The following is a 21,041-nucleotide window of genomic DNA, read 5'->3' as shown; positions in this document are numbered from 1 at the left end:
ACAGAGCCAATAAAGAGGTTATATTGGAACAACATATTTTAAAGGGCGTTAAAGGGAAATTACTGGGGTGGCTCAAAGACTATTTGCATGATAGGAAGGCTGAGGTGTGGCTCCATGCTCTGCTGAAGGGAGTGTTGAATTGGGCACTCCACAGGGAGGGTCCTTAGTCCTTTGCTCTTTAATATTCTCATGGACAAAATTGCACAGTACCCCGGCCTTTCCTCAGGGCACACAAGTTTTTATATATGCTGATGATATACCATGGACCCTTACTTTAGCCCTCCACCAGCTTGAAGACTTGTGCACTTCTATGGGTCTAGTTGTTAATGAATCCAAAACTAAATTTCACTCCTCCTCCTCCTTGCACCCACTTAGATCCACCTTTCCTCTATCCATCTACACTATCCACATCTTCCTATCCCTATCCGCTCTCCTGTTATCCATGTGTTTATCCAGGACTATGCTTATCATCTTCCATCTTTCTGTGGGTCACGTATCAATGACGTCAAACTCGATCGTGTCCACTGTTACAAATACTTGGGTGTCTATCTTAGCTTTAATAAACTGAGTTAATCACGTTGCCATAGTGCTGCCATAATTCATACACAGAATCTGCCATAATTTTAACATTGCGGTACAACAATTTGGTCCGGCTGGCGCCATGCCCAAAAGAAGAAGAAGAGGAAGAGTAGGTTCACGGGCCGTCCTGCGTAGCGCCATAAACATTACTTTTTCTCGTGTTTTCCTTCAAACTACAATGAAGAGAAGATCCACAGCCTGTGAGAAGAAGGTGGAGAGGACAGTGGCGGCCAGGGAAAGGAAGAAACACCGCAGAGAAGCCTTCATGTGACGAAAGTGCCCTTCCACTACACCACCACCACAACCACAACCACAACCACCACTACCACAACCACTACCACCAAATCACCACACTAAGGTACAAAATCGTGCAATTCACTAAATCTACCACCAGAAAAACATGAACCACTTCAGAAAATCGTTGGTTGGGTGAAACGGTAAATTGTCCTGGTAGGTTTTCAGGGTAGGCCTATGCATGGATAAGCTATAACTGAGTATTAGAAACAAATCAGTACTAGACAAGTGGAGGAAGAGGCCTGCTGTTGATGTGCCGAGGACCCCCAGTGGGTTAGGTAATTGCTTCCGGCAAAGGCCTATAACAAATGTGTTGACAAAATCCTTTAATATTAAGCTAGAGTTACCATTGTTTGGTTACAACATGGCCTATAGGCATAACAGAAGTGACCAAAGTAGGACTTATACTTCCCGAATTATGACATAAATAGTGTTGTGTTTCTTGGATTCCCGGAAAATGATATTTTTGAAGTATAAAATCTCCCAGAATGCTTATTTATGGGGGGATTTTGAAAATAAAAAAATACACCCTCGTGCCATAAACACGCCACCTGTCCGCTTGTCAAAACCAATATTTTTTGTCCCTGAAGGCTGTACAGGGACCTAGGGAAAATAGAGGGAGTTGAGGGGGGCAGAGCATTAAGATAGGTTAGAGCTGTGTGTAGTACGAGCCTCCCATAGCTCAGACAGACTGGTTAAGGAGTACTATGCGGCTCTCCCGTCTCGGTGGGCGCCGATTTAATCCCCGGGGCCGGCAAAACCTTTCCTTGTCTGGATTAATTTCTCGTGTGTTAAGCTACACACTGTGGTCGTGTGAGAGTGTAGAAAAGAGAAAATTCAGGGCGTTTCATGTGGTCCACAACAGGGATATCGTGTGCTGGCCCCAGGCGCTGAAAAGTCACTCATTTAGTGGTACATAGGGTGCTTCGTGGTGCAGTGGTTAGCACACTCAGCTCACGACTGAGAGCCCAGGTTTGATTCCCGGGCGGAGTGGAAAAATTTGGGCGGCTTTTCTGATACCCTACGCCCCTGTCCACCCAGCAGTGAATGGGTACCAGGTATTAATCGGGGGTTGTGTCCCGTCTCCTGGGGTCTGTTCCCTTCTCCTATAATTCCTTCCCCTTCTGTCTCTCTCCGGCATATGACCACAGATGTTGCGCCAACTGAATGAAACTTTCCAACTGTTCCCTTCTCCTATAATTCCTTCCCCTTCTGTCTCTCTCCGGCATATGACCATAGATGTTGTGCCGACTAAACGAAACTTTCCAAATTTTGTGGTACATAGAAAGTAACATTGCCTCCATAGTAAATATCATCATGTCTTGCACAGAAATAAATAGTCAGGGTCTCAAAAATAATAGGCTACCCCTTCCTCAACAATACACATTGTTATTATTATTATTATTATTATTATTATTATTATTATTATTATTATTATTATTATTATTTCAGCGTGAAGATGTCAGGTCGCGACCCGTTGGTCCATTGGCGCACCTTCCAGAACGCCAACCAGGTGGTGGAGTTGACCACACGCACCATTCCCAAGGCTCAACACCACCAGCGAGGACATCAACACCAATCACCACCACCACCACCTTTTGCTCAGAACTACTGCAACAAAAACAAGAACACCACCTTGAAATACACCACCACTCAACACCATTCACCACCACCACCACCAACACCACCACCAGGGTGCTCTATGAAGGGTTTAGTGTCCATGTTGTCAAGTCCATCTCCCTCAATCTGTTCTGGGACCATTTTAGTTGCGGTTCTCTGTATCCTTTCCAACTCCACATACTCCACCACTTCTTCCCACAAGCTGTTCCATGTGTTAACACTTCTATGTGAAAAACTTTACTTTTTCCAGTCACTTAAACAGGCTCCTTTATTAAGTTTCCTTCCGTGTCCTCTCAGCCCCTGCGTTAGTGATGCTAAGAAATCATCTCTATCCACCTCATCAAACAGGGGGCTTCGTGGTACAGTGGTTAGCACACTCGGCTCACGACCGAGAGAGCCCGGGTTCGATTCCCGGGTGGAGTGGAAAAATTTGGGTGGCTTTTCTGACTAAACCAAACTTTCCAACTGTTCCCTTCTCCTATAATTCCTTCCCCTTCTGTCTCTCTCCGGCATATGACCACAGATGTTGCGCCCAATAAACAAAACTTTCCAACTCTTTCCTCATCAAACTTATTTACCAACTTGTACAGTGTGATCAAATCTCCTCTCTCCCTTCTTTGTTCCAGTGTCGTCAAGTCCATCTCCCTCAATCTGTCTTCATACGTCATATTCGAGAGTTCTGGGACCATTTTGTTGCAATTCTCTGTCTTGAGTCCAACATCATAATCTTCCTTTGCATAGTTTTTCCTTTTTTCCTTATATGCCTCATCTTGGTATTCAAATCCTTCCATAGTTTTCATCTGTCATAGTTGATGGCCATTCTTTCCTAAGGGGCACTCGTCTAATTTCATCTAACTCAACATTTTTTGTGAAAATTAGGTCAAGTCTTGATGGTTGGTCATCCCCTCTTAGCCTTGTTTCTCCTTTAACCCACTGCATCAACAGATTATCACATCAGGTGTGTGTGTGTGTGTGTGTGTGTGTGTGTGTGTGTGTGTTTAGCTAGTTGTTGTATTTACCTAGTTGTAGTTTTATAGGGCCTGGGCTTGACGTTCGTGTGGTCCCGTCTCTGTATCTACATTTATCCAACTTTTCCTTGAAGCTTTGCACACTCCTTTCTGGTACTACATCCTCACTTAGTCTGTTCCAAACCTCTATATTTCTTTATGTCTCTCAAGCATCTTCCCTTCCTCAATTTTTTACTGTGTCCTCTTGTGTTCCTGGTGGTAATTTCTTCTTTTAGTAGTAACTCCTCGTTGTCTACTTCTTCCATTTTGCTCAATAATTTGTAGATTTGTATTAGGTCTCCCGTTTCTCTTCTTTGTTCTAGTGTTGGTAAGTCCATTTCCTTTAGTCTCTCCTCGTATGTCAATCCCTGGAACCATTTTTGTTGCCATCTTTTGTATTCTTTCTAGTTTCTTGATGTGTTTCTTCTTATGGGGAGACCACACTGCCTCTGCATGTGTGTGTGTGTGTGTGTGTGTGTAAGATTGACTGACTGATGAATGAATAACTGCGATTAATTAGGCTGGTATTACAAGACACTTTCCCTGCTCACATCAGCTACTTCTAAAGGTCAAAGGGGGATATCAGTCAGGTTCTAATGAGTGTTTTTCAGGCTCATGGTACAGAAGAAGGGTTAAACTACCACCAGGGTCATAAAACTACTCCTGGAAATGCCCACAACTGCGAAAGCCTTGTCAAATAGGTGTTCGTGGGCGGCGAAATATCTTGTAATACGACCCTAAGTAAATAACTTCTTGATGGAGTGGATGATTGACTTGGCATCTTGTAGCTTTACTCTCAGCTATTTCAAGTTCCCGACTGATGTACTAACACCCTCAGATTGGCTACAGTGAAGGTCGTGGCAGAGAGTGTACTCAAACTCCTACTGTGAGCTACTCCTGATGCCTGCGCCCTCACCACCCCTGTGAAGGACGCCCAGCTGACCCAACCCTCCACGGTGAGTCTGTCCCACTTAATGTTGCAAGAGTTATCCAGTATACCTTCACTCTCTCATGCTTTCCCTATGTCCTGTGCTGTCCAACTCAATGATGTGAGAGTTAACTGGTGTTTTCACTATCATCTTTTTCGAGTGTCTGATTAAAAAACTAATGCAGGAGTAATGGTGTTTTTTGTTCCTGTTGGGTGCCTGGACCTATCAGCTGTCTTGTGCTGTCCAACTTATTAATGCAAGAGTCATGGTGTTTTTTGTTCCTGTTGGGTGCCTGGACCTATCAGCTGTCTTGTGCTGTCCAACTTATTAATGCAAGAATTGGCCTGTATCTTCACTCTTAACCCCTTCACTACGGCCGGGCCAAAACAGCGCCCCGTGCCATATCCGGGATCGCCACGCGCGCCAAATTTCAAATGTCGCTATTGAATATAACAAGTTTTCAGCCATAAACTCAACATAATCATCATGTATTATATATGAAAACATGCAGAATGGACCGTATTGGCTATACAGGCAGTGCCACACGTGGCCACTTGGTGAACTGTCAAAGCAGTACTTTCCATAGAATTCAAGTTATGTACTAGAGTGGATCTGAGGCTGCCTCCAGGATACAAGGCCTTGGCAGAGTCACTGCTCTGAGCCTATGACCGCTCACTTATTACCTCTACTCGATTTCCTGACACTACTATTTGACCTGGAGAAAAACTGAAATCGGGTAGGAGTGAAGCGTGTGCAATGTCATCGGCTTGGAGCGATGGCGGCACCATGGCCGTGTATGTATCTCGGAGACAGCTTCAGACACACACTATTCTATAACTTGAAATCTATGGAAAGTACAGCTTGGAGTTGAGTGGCCATATGCCTGTATAGCCAATACGGTCCATTAAATGGTGCACGTAAAGAAACTCACTACGGCCGGGCCAAAACAGCACGCCGCGCCGTATCCTGGATCGCGGCGCGCGCCAAATTTCAAATGTCGCTATTAAATATAACAAGTTTTCAGCCGTAAACTCAACACAATCATCATGTATTATATAAGAAAACATGCAGAATTAAATGGTGCATATAAAGAAACATAAATTACTTTCTCATATTGAGATGTAAGCATAATTATAGAGTTAAAATAACTTGTATATTGGTTAAAAGCGAGCCAGGGCGCAGTATCGCGTCCTGGGATATGTTACAGGGCACGCAAGGACACAGTATACACGTCCTCGTGTTGAAGGGGTTAAGCCTTCCCTGTGTCCTGTGCTGTCACCTCTGTAATGCATGTGGTGGACAATATGAGATACCCTTTGCCTCACAGTTAATGGCCACATAATGAGGTAGAGGAATGAGATAAAATTCATATAAAGCCGTATTTTTGAAAAGGGGAAGGGAGGACTCAAGTGATAAAAGATGGCTTTATTTTGTACACTTTTTATTCCTTTTTAAATAAGAACACCATACATAGCAGGCAGTAGCTTAGCCAGTAGACTATTAGTGCTGCCTTGGAGAATCTTGGAACCATTTGCTGAACTGAGTGCAGACCAACGTGGCTCACATGAAGCACTTACGAGACTTGGCAACAGAAAACTCCTCAGTTGTATCCTTGACGTGCTAATTTCCCTCAGTAACTCGTGCTGCTCAATACTCATTAGAGAGAGGTGGTTCAATCTTGTTTGACCCATACTGACTCTTACTTCTTTAGTCTATTTAATTTTGGAAAGGAGGCACCACTGCAGTTGGTGACCATTAGAGTTAAATAAATCTTCAACGCGATCTCGACATTAGGAGAACAAGACCCAAAAGAATGATCAACTCTCAGATGACACAATGTCATCTCGTAAAGGTCTTGTTGAGATCCAGCAACAGTACAGCCGGGTCAGACCCCAACAGCATTGATCCAACATTTCCCAAAATATATAAGGTACGTCAAGCTTGCAGTATATTCACAGGACAACATTTGCTGCAGATTTATCTTTACTTAATGTTATGATAACCCCTCGAATGTTGGTCTGTAAATGTGCCGGCAACTTAACGTACACCTATTGAATACACACCAGCAGAGCCGTCGCTTCTGAAAATAAAAAAAACTATTTTATACCCCTTTGTCATCACGATATATTATTATACTCAATACCCTACCAACGTACTACTCTCTTACTCATGAGTACAGATACTATTGATAAGAGGCCAAAACTCGCACTTAGATTCAGCTGTACACTTGTGCCTCGACCGCCATTAAACCATTTTTCTGTTATTGATATTTAATATAATCTATACTACTAAACTTTTATCTGCATTAATAGGTTAAGTATATTATGTATAACACACCCCTAACTTACCCTACAGACAGTCAAGGAAATACACATTTTAACCCGTCCGCTGCAATTGGCATGGATTTGGCTTTCACTGGTAGCCTGGTGAACTTATACTCCCAGGTCTTTCTCTGCCTCTGTGGTGGATAGTGGAGTGTTTCCCATATGGTATTGGTGTGCTGGATATCCCCTCCCAAGGTGCAGGACTACATTTTTCTTCATTGAATTGTAGCAGCCACTTTTTGCTCCACTCCTGTAGCTTGGTGAGGTCTTCTTGTAGGAAATCCGTAGTCAAGGGGTTAAGAGAATCCATCGCCAGGACCTTCATGCTATTCAATTTACACATGTTTATGTCTGCTGGAGCCTTGGGTCCAGCTGCAACACCCACAAGTCCAGATTTGGACCGCGGGCCGCCAGTTGAGTTGGGAAGCCCTGGACTATATGCCGTATATGGTGTACTATAATGCCAGGCTTATTATACTATGCCCTAGTGAAGTTTTCTATATTTTCTTATCCCGGAAGCAGCGACGGACCATTAAGAAACATGATCCCCGCAGCTACCGGGTTATATATAGTAATATCCTTTATAATAATATTACAAAAAATCAGGAAAATGAGTATTTATTTTGTCTCGGCCTTCTGTGCCTAAGGGCAAAAACTTTAGTTACTAATTTTTTACATTCCCGCGGGGCCTGTAGCATGTGCTAAATGTGCTACTAGGTTAACCCCTTGAATGCGGATTTCCTACAGTTAGACATCACCAAGCTGCTGAAATGGAGCAAAAAGTGGCTGCTACAATTCAATGAAGAAAACTTGTAAAGTCCTGCACCATGGGAGGGGATATCCAGCACACCAATACCACATGGGAAAACACTCCACTATCCACCACAGAGGCAAAGAAAGACCTGGGAGTGTATGTTACCTGGCTACCAGTGAAGGGATATCCAGCACACCAATACCACATGGGAAACACTCCACTATCCACCACAGAGGCAGAGAAAGACCTGGGACTATATGTTACCAGGCTACCAGGGAAGGGATATCTAGCACACCAATACCACATGGGAAAACACTCCACTATCCACCACAGAGGCAGAGAAAGACCTGGGAGTGTATGTTACCAGGCTACCAGTGAAGGGATATCCAGCACACCAATACCACATGGGAAACACTCCACTATCCACCACAGAGGCAGAGAAAGACCTGGGACTATATGTTACCAGGCTACCAGGGAAGGGATATCTAGCACACCAATACCACATGGGAAACACTCCACTATCCACCACAGAGGTAGAGAAAGACCTGGGGGTGTATGTTACCAGGCTACCAGTGACGGGATATCCAGCACACCAATACCACATGGGAAACACTCCACTATCCACCACAGAGGTAGAGAAAGACCTGGGGGTGTATGTTACCAGGCTACCAGTGACGGGATATCCAGCACACCAATACCACATGGGAAAACACTCCACTATCCACCACAGAGGCAAGAAAGACCTGGGAGTGTATGTTACCAGGCTACCAGTGAAGGGATACCCAGCACACCAATACCACATGGGAAACACTCCACTATCCACCACAGAGGCAGAGAAAGACCTGGGAGTGTATGTTACCAGGCTACCAGTGAAGGGATACCCAGCACACCAATACCACATGGGAAACACTCCACTATCCACCACAGAGGCAGAGAAAGACCTGGGACTATATGTTACCAGGCTACCAGGGAAGGGATATCTAGCACACCAATAACACATGGGAAACACTCCACTATCCACCACAGAGGCAGAGACAGACCTGGGAGTGTATGTTACCAGGCTACCAGTAAAGGGATACCCAGCACACCAATACCACATGGGAAACACTCCACTATCCACCACAGAGGCAGAGAAAGACCTGGGACTATATGTTACCAGGCTACCAGGGAAGGCCAAATCTGTGCCAATCACAGCGGACGGGTTAAACCGACACCGAGTCACTTGGGGCCATAAACTTACTCAGCAATATTCTTATACTGACTCCCTATGTTACATAATAAGAACCACTACCAGGGCTGCACATATGAATCTTACCAGGGCACACACTAAGAATTATTTGTCCTGGTATAGTCTGGCTAATTCTTTTGGCTCCGTGGTGCAGTGGTTAGCGTGCCTACCTATGAATCTACCGGCCAGGATTGGAATCCCCCTCCCTGGACAGTCAGTTAATTGTAGCCCACTTATGAATTTTCCATAACATTTTGAGTAAGAATTAATTTTGTCATATGTAGGTGAGTAAGGTTATGTTCATCCTTCCTCTCAGGCGGGCTAAATGTTCCAGATGTTAGACCTTACTGTATATCTATCTAGTTTCTCTCTCTCTCTCTCTCTCTCTCTCTCTCTCTCTCTCTCTCTCTCTCTCTCTCTCTCTCTCTCTCTCTCTCTCTCTCTCTCTCTCTCTCTCTCTCTCTCTCTCTCTCTCTTTTCTCTTCCTCCTCCCTCCTTCCTTCCTTCCCAGTGTTCCTTCATCCACCCTCAGACCTTCCTTCCCAGTGTTCCTTCGTCCAGCCTCATACCTTCCTTCCTTCCCAGTGTTCCTTCGTCCAGCCTCATACCTTCCTTCCCAGTGTTCCTTCATCCAGCCTCATACCTTCCTTCCCAGTGTTCCTTCGTCCAGCCTCATACCTTCCTTCCCAGTGTTCCTTCGTCCAGCCTCATACCTTCCTTCCTTCCCAGTGTTCCTTCGTCCAGCCTCATACCTTCCTTCCCAGTGTTCCTTCGTCCAGCCTCATACCTTCCTTCCTTCCCAGTGTTCCTTCGTCTAGCCTCATACCTTCCTTCCCAGTGTTCCTTCGTCTAGCCTCATACCTTCCTTCCTTCCCAGTGTTCCTTCGTCTAGCCTCATACCTTCCTTCCTTCCCAGTGTTCCTTCGTCCACCCTCAGACCTTCCTTCCTTCCTTCCCAGTGTTCCTTCGTCTAGCCTCATACCTTCCTTCCTTCCCAGTGTTCCTTCGTCCACCCTCAGACCTTCCTTCCTTCCTTCCCAGTGTTCCTTCGTCTAGCCTCATACCTTCCTTCCTTCCCAGTGTTCCTTCGTCCACCCTCAGACCTTCCTTCCTTCCTTCCCAGTGTTCCTTCGTCCAGCCTCATACCTTCCTTCCTTCCCAGTGTTCCTTCGTCTAGCCTCATACCTTCCTTCTTTCCCAGTGTTCCTTCGTCTAGCCTCATCCTTCCTTCCTTCCCAGTGTTCCTTCCTTTTCATTGTCATTCTCCCTTCTGATGTTTTCCTTTCCTTCCTCCAGTGTGCCCCTGAGAGCTCCCTGCAGCACAGCGAGTCTCTTCTTGGACGGCTCAGAGGCACAGAAGATGTAGCCAGACTTACCGGCCAAACCCAAGGGTGAGTACACACCCTGAGACACTTATGTTAGCCTGTCTGTCTGTTGGTCTGCCTCAACAACCTTCAACTCATACAGGAAACTGTTAATTAAAAGATGAGACACTTTTTGTTAGTCTGTCTACTTAAAATTAGTCTTGTCTTGGTCTTGGCTCATAAGACGCACCTTTTTTCCCCAAAACCGTCCCTAAAAATCATCCTGCATCTTATAAGGTCAAGGTTCAGCTTTGGGTTAGTGGCTAGGTAGGTCTTAGGGCCGTATTCTTAAATTAAACTTCTGTAACCACAGTAAAAAGCAGTGGCTCATATTCATCAAAACAAGCAAAGAAAAGAGATCGTCTTCGCTGCCCCACCAGGGGGCGCAAGCCCTCCTGGACCCCCCACGGATCCCAACGGAGTGATTCTCCATATCTACCAATAAATCTTCCCTTGTGTAATGATAGGCTAGGTTAAGTTATGTATTAGATTAGGTGTAGGCATTAGGGTGGAGCGTTTTTTCAACTTTTTGAGAGTTGATGTTTGGATAGGTGGCAAAAAACGGGGACATACATAAGAATTACCCATGCAAAATTTTAAAACTGGTTCAATATCTTCAGGTTACCCCGAGCGATTGAATTTTGAAAAAAACTGATAAAAAAGGGGTTCAGTAAATTTTTCTAATGTACAATAAATATCCATTGCTGTGATTTTGGATGACTTTTATTTTAAAGAAAAATGGTTTTATGCAACTTTTGTTCAATAAAAATTTCTGTACGAGGTCATCTTCAGGTTACCCTCTTCAAGTAAAATTTTAGAAAAATAGAAAAAAAAGGAAAAAAATAGCTTTTTTATTTACCTCTTTGGCGATTTATTTTCTACTATTTAGCTTTTGGATAGCCTTAAAATGAAAGAATACAGTATTTTCTAGCTTTTATATTCAATAATTTTTCTCTGAAAAGCCATTTTCAGCTCGCCCCGGTGAGTTGAAATACAGTGAAAGTATATTATAATTTTGGCTATATTCAGATCATAACTGTATGGCTCTCAGTTTATTTTTTTTTATATAACCACTTGTTATATAAAAGAAAATAATCCAGAACTCACTACGAGGAGGTGGCCATCGTCGAGCTCCGCCTCTACCCTTCCCAACCGCCCTTCCATTGAAGTGTAAGACTATTATAGTTACATATTACATATTACTTTTGTAGTTTGAAGTCTTTTTTTGTTTCAAAGGCAGGAAGCCTTTTCCTCCCTTCCATTTTGGCACGAATGAAGCCATCTCTTTCTTCTCCTATCACTGAAGAGGATGCCTCAGTCACAAGCTTTATCGCCCTCTCCACTGCTTGCGTGTGGCAGGGGAATGAGGGGATGCAGGAGGGTTTTTCCTTGTTTGTGATGATGAGGCGTTGCAGCTCCTCGTCTGGGATCTTCTTTGTAGCAGGAGGTTCTGTTACAGGGGTATTCTGCCAATCAACCATTTCGTAGTAATGAGATGCATTTAGGTTGAGAGATGGAAATGAGAACCGCCTAAGTTCTTCAGAGAATGCAGATCTGGCTTTCAGGATTCTTCTGAGGCCAAGTTCACGTATGGTTGGTGAGTCATCATGAATCATGGCCAAGAGAACATTTTCAGGGTGACCAAAGTAGCAGTTATTCTTGATCACGCTATCAATAATTTGTCTGTACTTTGGCTCCATGTACCTGGACAGAATTACAAGTTTATGAAAATGGATGGATCCATAAAAAATGGATCCACACTTCCCATTATCATCTTTCTGCTCGTTCTCTGATCTGTCAAAAACTCACGCTCTATTGCTGGAACTTTCTTGTCCATCACACAATGACAGTTGTTAAAATCTCTGCATTTGCAGGAACATATATCTATTATGATGTTTGCTCCAGACTTAAAATGATCAAGTTTGTTTTTAGTGCATTGATTCTTTCTGAAGGATTTTAATATTTTACCATAACTATCATAGAAACTTTTGAATACAGCTTCAATTCGCCTTCGAGATACTGTTGGAATTGAAGCTTTGTCCCAAGCATTTACAATATGATCCACAACTTTAGAACTTATATCTTTGAAGGAGGGGTCCTTGCCATTCAACTCCATTTTACTTTCATGTCTTAGAAGCAAGTAATGTTTAATAGCATCACAAAAGGTTGGCAGGTTTCTTCCATTATGCTCCATTGGAATGCCAAATATAGGACACTCGGGTACTGCACTTCTAGTGCAAACAGCAGTGGCTTTGCTCATGACGTTATACTGTATGCATTTGCAATGCATGCAAGTATATGAAACAAGTGCAGCGCAGCAGAACTGTGACAGAACAGACTCACTCTATGACAGCCGTAGCTCTACTAATGGTGTATCCTCACTGCAGGCAGTGCAGGGTTGCCAGATGGGTAAACATTGAGCAATGTGTATGGCGTGTTTAAATTGGTCGCTGACTAGCCGATCTCATTAGGGGTCGGCTAGTCAGCGACAGAATTTTATCTATGGCAGTTTATTTCAACTCACCGGGGCGCACTATTCCGAAGTCCAATACAGTACATGCATGCACCAGTGTTGACAACACAATAGGTTAGGTTAGGTTAGGTTAGGTTAGGTTAGGTTAGGTTAGATTAGGTTTTAGGTTAGGTTAGGTTAGGTTAGGTTAGGTGAGGTGAGGTTAGGTTAGGTTTTTTTAGGTTAGGTTAGGTTAGGTTGGGGTTAGGTTAGGTTAGGTTAGGTTAGGGGTGCATGCATGTACTGTATTGGACTTGAAAACGCATAGGCGACCTGAAAATGGCTTTTCAGGGGAAAAATTATTGAATATAAAAGCTAGAAAATACTGTATTCTTTCATTTTAAGGCTATCCAAAAGCTAAATAGTAGAAAATAAATCGCCAAAGAGGTAAATAAAAAAAGCTATTTTTTTTCCTTTTTTCTATTTTTTTCCAAAAATTCACTTGAAGAGGGTAACCTGAAGATGACCTCATACAGAAATTTTTATTGAACAAAAGTTGCATAAAAACCATTTTTCTTTAAAATAAAAGTCATCCAAAATCACAGCAATGGATATTTATTGTACATTAAAAAATTTACTGAACCCCTTTTTTATCAGTTTTTTTCAAAATTCAATCGCTCGGGGTAACCTGAAGATATTGAACCAGAGTTTTAAAATTTTGCATGGGTAATTCTTATGTATGTCCCCGTTTTTTGCAATCTATCCAAACATCAACTCTCAAAAAGTTGAAAAAACGCTCCACCTTAGTAGGCATGTTTGGGTGCCAGGCGGAGACCCAATAATGCTGTCCTTAGTAAATAAATAGTGACGAGTTGAAGTTCAATAATCACTCCATAATGTTTATGACACATTTTACATATAACTACCATTTGCAGTGGCTATGAAATGAGTACTAAAATAAACAATTCCATCTCATAGAAAAAAGCCTCCTGAACACGATGGTGTTTACAGATTTTTCATAAAACTCCAAATAAGTGAAGCACGGAACTATTTATAAAAACATTTCACATCATCCCCTCGGGGGTGGTGTGAGGGTAAACTGGTTTGCAGCAGTTTGTAGGCCTCGTTGCCATGACAACCCTCGCCTCGCCTTGCTTTTCGTGTGGCCGCAGAAACTCATCTTGCCGCTTTTGCTCTCGCTAGCTTTCTTGCTCCCCGTGTGGCCGCGGCCTCATCAGCCAGTGACATTGTAGAGTGATGCTATAGTTTCCCAAGCCTCCTGTTTATCATTGCATGATCCGTTCTTCTGTCAAGTACTGCTGCTCGGTGTCTCTATAAGCTCCAGAAATAGAGCAACTTCATTTTGGGATGAATATCGCTTAGTTTCCTCCATTGTTGACTTGAACACAGAGCGCAGGGTATCAGGTGCAGTCGGCGTTTTGACCATCAGAACGTTGAGATGGACCAAATAACAAGGGACATTGTTACCAATTAAATTTTCTTTCACCGCCAGTGTTACCAAATCCCACCCGACAAATCCAAGTGTTTAAGAATATGCAAATTGTGACAACCCGAACATTAGTGTGCGTGGGGACTGTCGTTGTCGTTGCCGATTTCGTGAGATTTAAGAATACGGCCCTTAGTGCTGCAGTGGTACTTAAATTAAGCCACAAACCTCTCTGCAAGCCTAAACAAGGTGGCGATCGCATCTGCACCAACAACGGCAATAAAATATTTCAACAAAAAATACCATTTACCGTTGATGAGGTTTGAGGCCCCGTTCCACTGTCAGCGCAGCGCTCCGCAGGGCCGTCAGCGGCAACAATGTTAGCCTTAATAATAATCCTTGATATGCACTTATTCACAATGTCGTAGTGAGTGAATGAATCTTAATTGCTTCCAAGGATAGCCTACTGATGTCCTTTTAATAAATATGGCATCATTATAGTCACCTGGCCATGTTTGGGTTCGTGCTAATCACAGTATCTTTCCTTTTTAATAGTATCACAAGTATCCTTTGTTTCATTTCCCATTAATCTGATATTTTCTTTATCACAATTCAGTGTCCAACGATTATCTTCCTGAACGTGCCTGTACATTTGCAGGAGAGGCTTACATAACTGAATCATATAGATCTTGGCCTCCTCTTTCCAATGGTGCCTTTGTTTTGTAGCTGAGATGCATAGTTTTTGAGATAGAGCGGTTAAAAGAGATCCCTCTCCCCTGCTGGGCTGCCCGAGCGCACCTTGGGGGACAGTCTCGTTGTGAGCACTTAGCAAGGAAAGGGTTAAAAGGGATGGAGCTGCAAAGAAGAAAACAGAAAATGCGGATACTATGCTGGCAACAGGAACAGGGTGCGAGCCTCGGCAGCTTGTATGCTCTCCTGGACGTGACTGACTCACATTCACCCTCCATCTTGGACGATACATTGGGTTAGCTTCCCTTCGGTGCCTCAAGAATAGGGAAACTGACTGCTAAACCCTGGTGCCAAGCCTGCACCTACAGCATAATAACTGGTTGAGGGAGTCTCCCTAACAACCGTAACACATTGACTCGTGTTTTGTGTCATTTGTCATTGGTATTTGTTAGTAAAATTACTTTTATTTCGTTTAAAATAACAGCTATAATGTTTTCTGGTAATGTTTTGGTGGGATATGGGACACATTAATGGTATTCATATTAATTTCAATGGAGGGGAAGTTTGTTTTGGTTTACGAGTGTTTTGTCGTGCCGGCAAAAATTCCCCAACAAATTAACCCCTTCAACACGAGGACGCGTATACTGCATCCTCGTGTGCCCCGTACCATATCCAAGGACGCGCATACTGTGTCCTGGCTCGCTTTAGCCAATATACGTGTCATTCTATCTCTATATTTATGCTAACATCTCAAAATTATCAATTAATTTGTTTCTTTGGGCCGGTCTTACAATCCTTTCGGGAGTGGCAAAACGAAAACGCGCACCAGGTTTGTTGGCTGGCGTACGAGAGCCAGGCGCCCGTCTTACACTCAAAAGATTTACGCTCCCCAACGAGACCCGCACCGAACTTAAATCGTCGGCAATGTTGGTATAACTGGTCGGGCGAGGTTGGCGAGCGTGAGCATGAAAACGTAAACAAAGTCACGTGATTTATCGGCGTGTACCATGAACTGTACGGCGACCAAAGTCGTTTTTCTCGAGATAAATCATGTTTTCAGGATTACCTCGTCTCCAGGTAAAGTTGTGGGCATTCCTCAAAGCTGCGTGCGGCCTCTGTGTTTGTCCGCCTTACTTGTCCTTGAGTCTGTGGTGGGTAATAATAATAATGACAGGGCCAGTGTGATATTCCTGCTACCCACAGTTTATCTTCCCAAAGTTTTCCTAGATACCCATTAGTTGGTCAGCCCAAAAGGGTCCATGAACAGCTGGGTGAGCTGCGTGTCGACTAATCAAGCTGAGATTCATACACGGACACAGGGATTTGCTGCTGAACCTGCTAACCAATGTACCAGTGTTTCTTTAATCTTCTCCTGGGCATTTTTGACGTATGCCCTCCCAGCTGATCATTCTCCTTTTCAGTGTGATAAAAAAAGGGGGAGTAGAGGATAAAACACCCCAAGGACGAATATTTACAGTCTTTGGTAAATAGTTTAGCTCTGCCACTTCAAAATATCATGTACTCTTCCAAACTGTGGGCAAAGGGCAAAAATAAATGCTATTTAACCATAATATGAAGGTGTACATTATAAGTAACTAACCTAAGCAGACGTAACATAACCAAACCAAAACCAAAAGTGTTATAATTAGTTTTACCATGTAGATATCATTACAAAATAAAATTTCTACGGTGTAGATACTTTCCCTTGTAGATAACAAGCCAAAGTACGGTGTAGATATTTTTTTTCTTGTAGATGACAAGCCAAAGTAGCACCACCTAACCACTGCAGCCACTGCCCTGACTGTCCAGTGCACTGACAGTACTGGCAGGGTAATGTTAGGTTTGCTTAGATTAGTTAGCCTTCTTTAGTACTTCTATTGAACTACCTACTTGTTTGTTTATTTTCTTCAAATTATAATGGTATTGAGTATTATTAATCTGAAAACAGTAAAGAACAAAGCAGGGGGAATTGTTTCTTCACTCAAAGAAATGGATATTTGGGAAAATCTGGGGAAAGTAACCTGGTAACTCTCCTGTTTCACTAGCCATGTCCCAGGATAATTAGTTCTTACCAACAACCAGCTCTAGGGCCAGCAAGATGGAGATGAGCAATGAGGCCACATGCCGCTAAAGCATATGCCCCCAACTTTACCTTTTTTAATTAATTTAGCATGGGGTAAAGAATTTATCATTACATATTAATATTTTATTGATAATATAGCTTTATTTAGCCTTAAAAAAAGGATTACACAGTTTAATAATTTATTTTTCCATGTTGAAAATACAGGTAAATTTATTACCAAATAAAGATTTTCTTACAGCAAAAGGTCTTTTATGATATCTGTAACTTGACTGCTCTTTGATGCTATAAATGGACACAGTCACCACAGGACAGCCCCAGGGAGCAGAAATATTGGATGATCCTGTCACTATTCTCCCTCCATTTCATCTGGCCTGTACGGTTCTCTTTTCTTCTCTTCTGTAGCTCACATTCCATTGCTTTGGACTGTTAAGCCCTAGTAAATGAACTTATCTACCTTTGCCAACTTTATGAAACTTTACTGTACCATCTCCATAGGGCTCACTCACGTGTACTCAGGCTTGCTCCTCCTAGTTCATTTTCAGTTTCTTTCCTGCCTTCACTAAATATCACAATGTCATCCACAAATATCATGGTCCACGGAGACTGCTGCCTGACCTCATCCGTCAGCCTGTACATCACTACTGAGAATGAGTGGACTGATCCTAGGTGTAGTCTAACCTTGGCCCTGACACTCTTTGTAACTCCTGCCATACCAGCAACATCATAAACTTTTTCGGACACATGGTGTTCTTCCTCGGATAGAGAAATTATATGTAGAAAGGGTGCCAGGTATATCAGTTGACATCTCCAATAGCCCTGCTACCTGATGACAACAATTTATATGCAGTCAGCTATGGTGAAGAGGAAATTGCTTGTGACCAGGTATTTCACTGACAAGCATCCTAAGACTCAGAAGAATTCCACATCCTGTGGGAGAGACATATATGTACATAAAGTATTATTAAAAAAAATTGCAGTCATGTTGAAATTGGGATGAAAATGAATAAATGTTGGGTGTGCAGAAAACAAGAGAACTGAGAAAGAAACAAGCTGGAAAATTTAAACAAGTACACTATAACAGTGATTGAGGGACAGAGTGATGAATGGAAGAACAAATTGTAATGCTAATGCAGCTATAGCATTTGCCCCCAACTTTATTTTTTTAAAACTGAAAGATAGGAAGGGGGCCGAGCCGAACCTATCCTGCACAATCCTACATAACCTACCTGAAGATTTTGGCCTGACCTGAGTGGTATATTTCAGAGACTGCCTTCAATTTTTTGGGTAATCTATGATGCTTTATCGTATGGAAATAACTGTCGCACCAGAATACAACGACGAGAACAATGGAGCAAAATATTTACAGAATAACAACACAGCTATTTCAAGAAAATAAAAAAAAATCTCCTTAACTGCCATTCCCATAAATTATTCAGAAATTAATATTGTAGTCAGTATTTTAGATAAGTGAGAAAAATCATCTTATTGCTGTGGAAACTTGCTGTGAAGTAGCTGTCAGGGCAAATGACACTAGCTTAGAGCTGCAGCTCAACATTAAGATAGCAACCTATCACTGCTAAGGATAATAACCTATTGCTGATAAAATAAACTATGGCGACTTAATAGATTGAGAATTATATATGATTCCACAGAACTAAGCAAACCTAATAATGAGTACCCTAATGGCGTCTGAATCTATCAGAGCTAAAATAGTTACCTTTCACTGTAAGACAGTAGCCTATCACTTATCTAGTTATTCATATCACAAACAGTCGTACTGATTGGTACATAAAAACATATTCAAAATAAACTGGTGACTACCCGTGATGGGTGTATTTCCATAGTTTTTGTTTTTTCTCCCCCTCTGCCTGGGAACAACTACTTTGAATAGTTCCATTATACCTTGAATGTTTTTTGGGTGGCTGTCTTATATATTCTTAATATTTCATAATAGAATTCATGTTGATTTAGTGCCACCAAATCCACAGGTATGCAATAGTTTGTTAACCCTATCACCACACTCGTATGAAAAGAAATGTCAATAGATAAATAAAACACTAAATGTACTTACCGAAAATATCCATTGTGTTGGCTAAGACGACAGACTGTTGTGCTGGCAGTGTACGATACGCTGCCCAATAAAACGCTTGTACAACAAAAATAAAGGTGTTTTGAATAATTATTTGCCTTATATATGCTTTCTGCATGCTAGGCATGTTATATCATTGCATATTTACTCACTTACTTTGAATTCATTGGTTACAAATCTCGTTTTTGTCACCTCAACCGCTCCCCAAAATCTCCTTACCAAAACGCCGATTTTTCGTTCACGAGCGAGCGAAAAGCAGCGGCCAAGAGCGGCTGTAAGACCCGATCGCGCGCGGAAGGCTTTCATTCGCTGGCTAGCGAATGAAAACAGGTGACTGTAAGACTGGCCCTTTATGTGCACCATTCAATTCTGCATGTTTTCATATAATTACAATACATGATGATTATGTTGAGTTTATGGCTGAAAACTTGTTATATTCAATAGCGACATTTGAAGTTTGCCACGCTTGGCAATCTTAGATACGGCGCGGGGCGCTGTTTTGGCCTGGCCGTAGTGAAGGGGTTAAACTCATAATCTGACTGTATCTTTAAATTTCTGCCGCTTGTAACGGACTGAGTTCCCCCCCCCCCATATTAGCCCATTATATCCAGGGTCTACTGTACCTTGGTAGTGTAGTGCATAACAGCGGTGGGTCTCAGCAGGCCTGGCAGACCATGGTGTTGTGGACTCGCTCAGTACAAATATATTACATTGTCAATATCTAGGTAGGCAGGCAAATTTAAGTCCCCTGTATGTGTGTGTGTGGTTTTTCTATGTAATATTATACGTTCTCTCTCTCTCTCTCTCTCCCTTCTACTTATAATTTCTTCTCCCTTTTCCTCCACTTACCTTCTTCCTCTTCCTTACCTCCTTCCTCCCTCTATTTGGTTCTCTCTCTCTTCCTTCTCCTTCCTCCTTTCTTTCTCTTCCTCTGCTCATTACATTTTCTCTTCCTTCTTCCTCTTCCTTCCCTCCATTTGGTTCTCTCCCTTCCTCCTCCTTTATTCTCTTTCTCTGATCATCACATTTTTTCTTCCTTCCTATTTCTCTCATACTTCTCTTTTTTTTAGCATAGTTTCTCCTCCTCTTGTTATTGCATTTTCTTCATTTGGTATAGGTCTCTCTCTCTCTCTCTCTCTCTCTCTCTCTCTCTCTCTCTCTCTCTCTCTCCAATCCATTAATACAGTTATTCTCCTTAGGTGTGTGTTGATGCTGGGACCAAGAAGAAGAAGAAGAGAAAAAGGAGGAAGATGATGATAAAGGCAACAGAAAGATCAGAAGAAGAGGAGGAGGAAGAATGGAAGAAGAGAACACACACACACACACACACATATGACAAACACCTTTTTCTATATTTTTCATTTTTATTAGTCCATACAACATACATTAGCTATATACATATAATACAACATATGCATAACTATATACATTAGATCATAGAGTGAGTGAGTGAGACCCGAGAGGCGAGATAGAGGTGCCCCCCCCTCTCTCTCTCTCTCTCTCTCTCTCTCTCTCACCTCACCTCACCTCACCACAGCTCACAGGACCCCACAGATGTGCCGCCCACAGACACATACCCCCCCAGCCTCATGAAGGACCCCCTTCTCCCTCCCTCCCCCCCTAGCCAACATAGCACCCACACAGCCTTATCAATGTTACTATGTATATGTATGTATGTGTGTTTTTCTATTAATAAAAAGATAATTTGTAATGTTTGTGTGTTCTATTCCTATGAGATAGAGAGGAAGAGAGGAAAAGGTAAAGAGGGAGAGAGAGAGAACGAAATGAGAGAGAGAGAGGAGGTAAGGGAAGGAGAGAGATGAGAAAAGGAAAAGAAATAATGAAAGAAAGAACAAAGAAATTTGCTGATAAAAGAGAGAGAAAGGTATCAGAAGGGAGAGGGAGAGAGGCAAGGTAATAATATTGATTAGTAATAGTGTCTCAACTAACCTACTAACTAACTATGGAATGACAGAGATGACCAAATGTCAACTGTATGTACCTAGCTAACTGTATGAGACTGTATGTTATATATACTCTATAACAAAGGCAATATTATCTTAACAGAGAGAGAGAGAGAGATCTAATCAGTATGTAGCAAAGTCTAAAGGCCTATGTATATGCCTACCTAGTGAGAGGAAGCTGAACTCTATAACGAAGGCAATATTATCTTAAGAGAGA

At 42.5% G+C, this 21,041-nt stretch overlaps 2 long non-coding RNA genes across 4 annotated transcripts; one reads left to right on the top strand and one right to left on the bottom strand.

Moving 5' to 3' along the window:
• Positions 1–656: 656 nt before the first annotated feature.
• On the top strand, positions 657–21,041 carry LOC127007535 (uncharacterized). 2 transcript variants are annotated; one of them, XR_007760284.1, is made up of 4 exons: positions 657–937; positions 4,339–4,456; positions 10,032–10,126; positions 20,060–21,041. It is a non-coding gene; the product is annotated as an uncharacterized LOC127007535 (long non-coding RNA). The 2 variants fall into 2 exon arrangements; XR_007760283.1 differs by lacking the exon at positions 657–937 and having other exon boundaries at positions 2,494–4,456.
• LOC127007537 (uncharacterized) lies at positions 7,591–9,112 on the bottom strand. 2 transcript variants are annotated; one of them, XR_007760287.1, is made up of 4 exons: positions 8,587–9,104; positions 8,251–8,487; positions 7,855–7,953; positions 7,591–7,754 (listed from the first exon to the last, which is right to left on the bottom strand). It is a non-coding gene; the product is annotated as an uncharacterized LOC127007537 (long non-coding RNA). The 2 variants fall into 2 exon arrangements; XR_007760286.1 differs by having other exon boundaries at positions 8,251–9,112.

Source organism: Eriocheir sinensis, chromosome 35 (genome assembly GCF_024679095.1).
Source record: "Eriocheir sinensis breed Jianghai 21 chromosome 35, ASM2467909v1, whole genome shotgun sequence".
NCBI lineage: Eukaryota > Metazoa > Arthropoda > Malacostraca > Decapoda > Varunidae > Eriocheir > Eriocheir sinensis.
The sequence above is the reverse complement of the archived record's forward strand: the minus strand, read 5'-3'. Positions and strand labels throughout refer to the sequence as shown.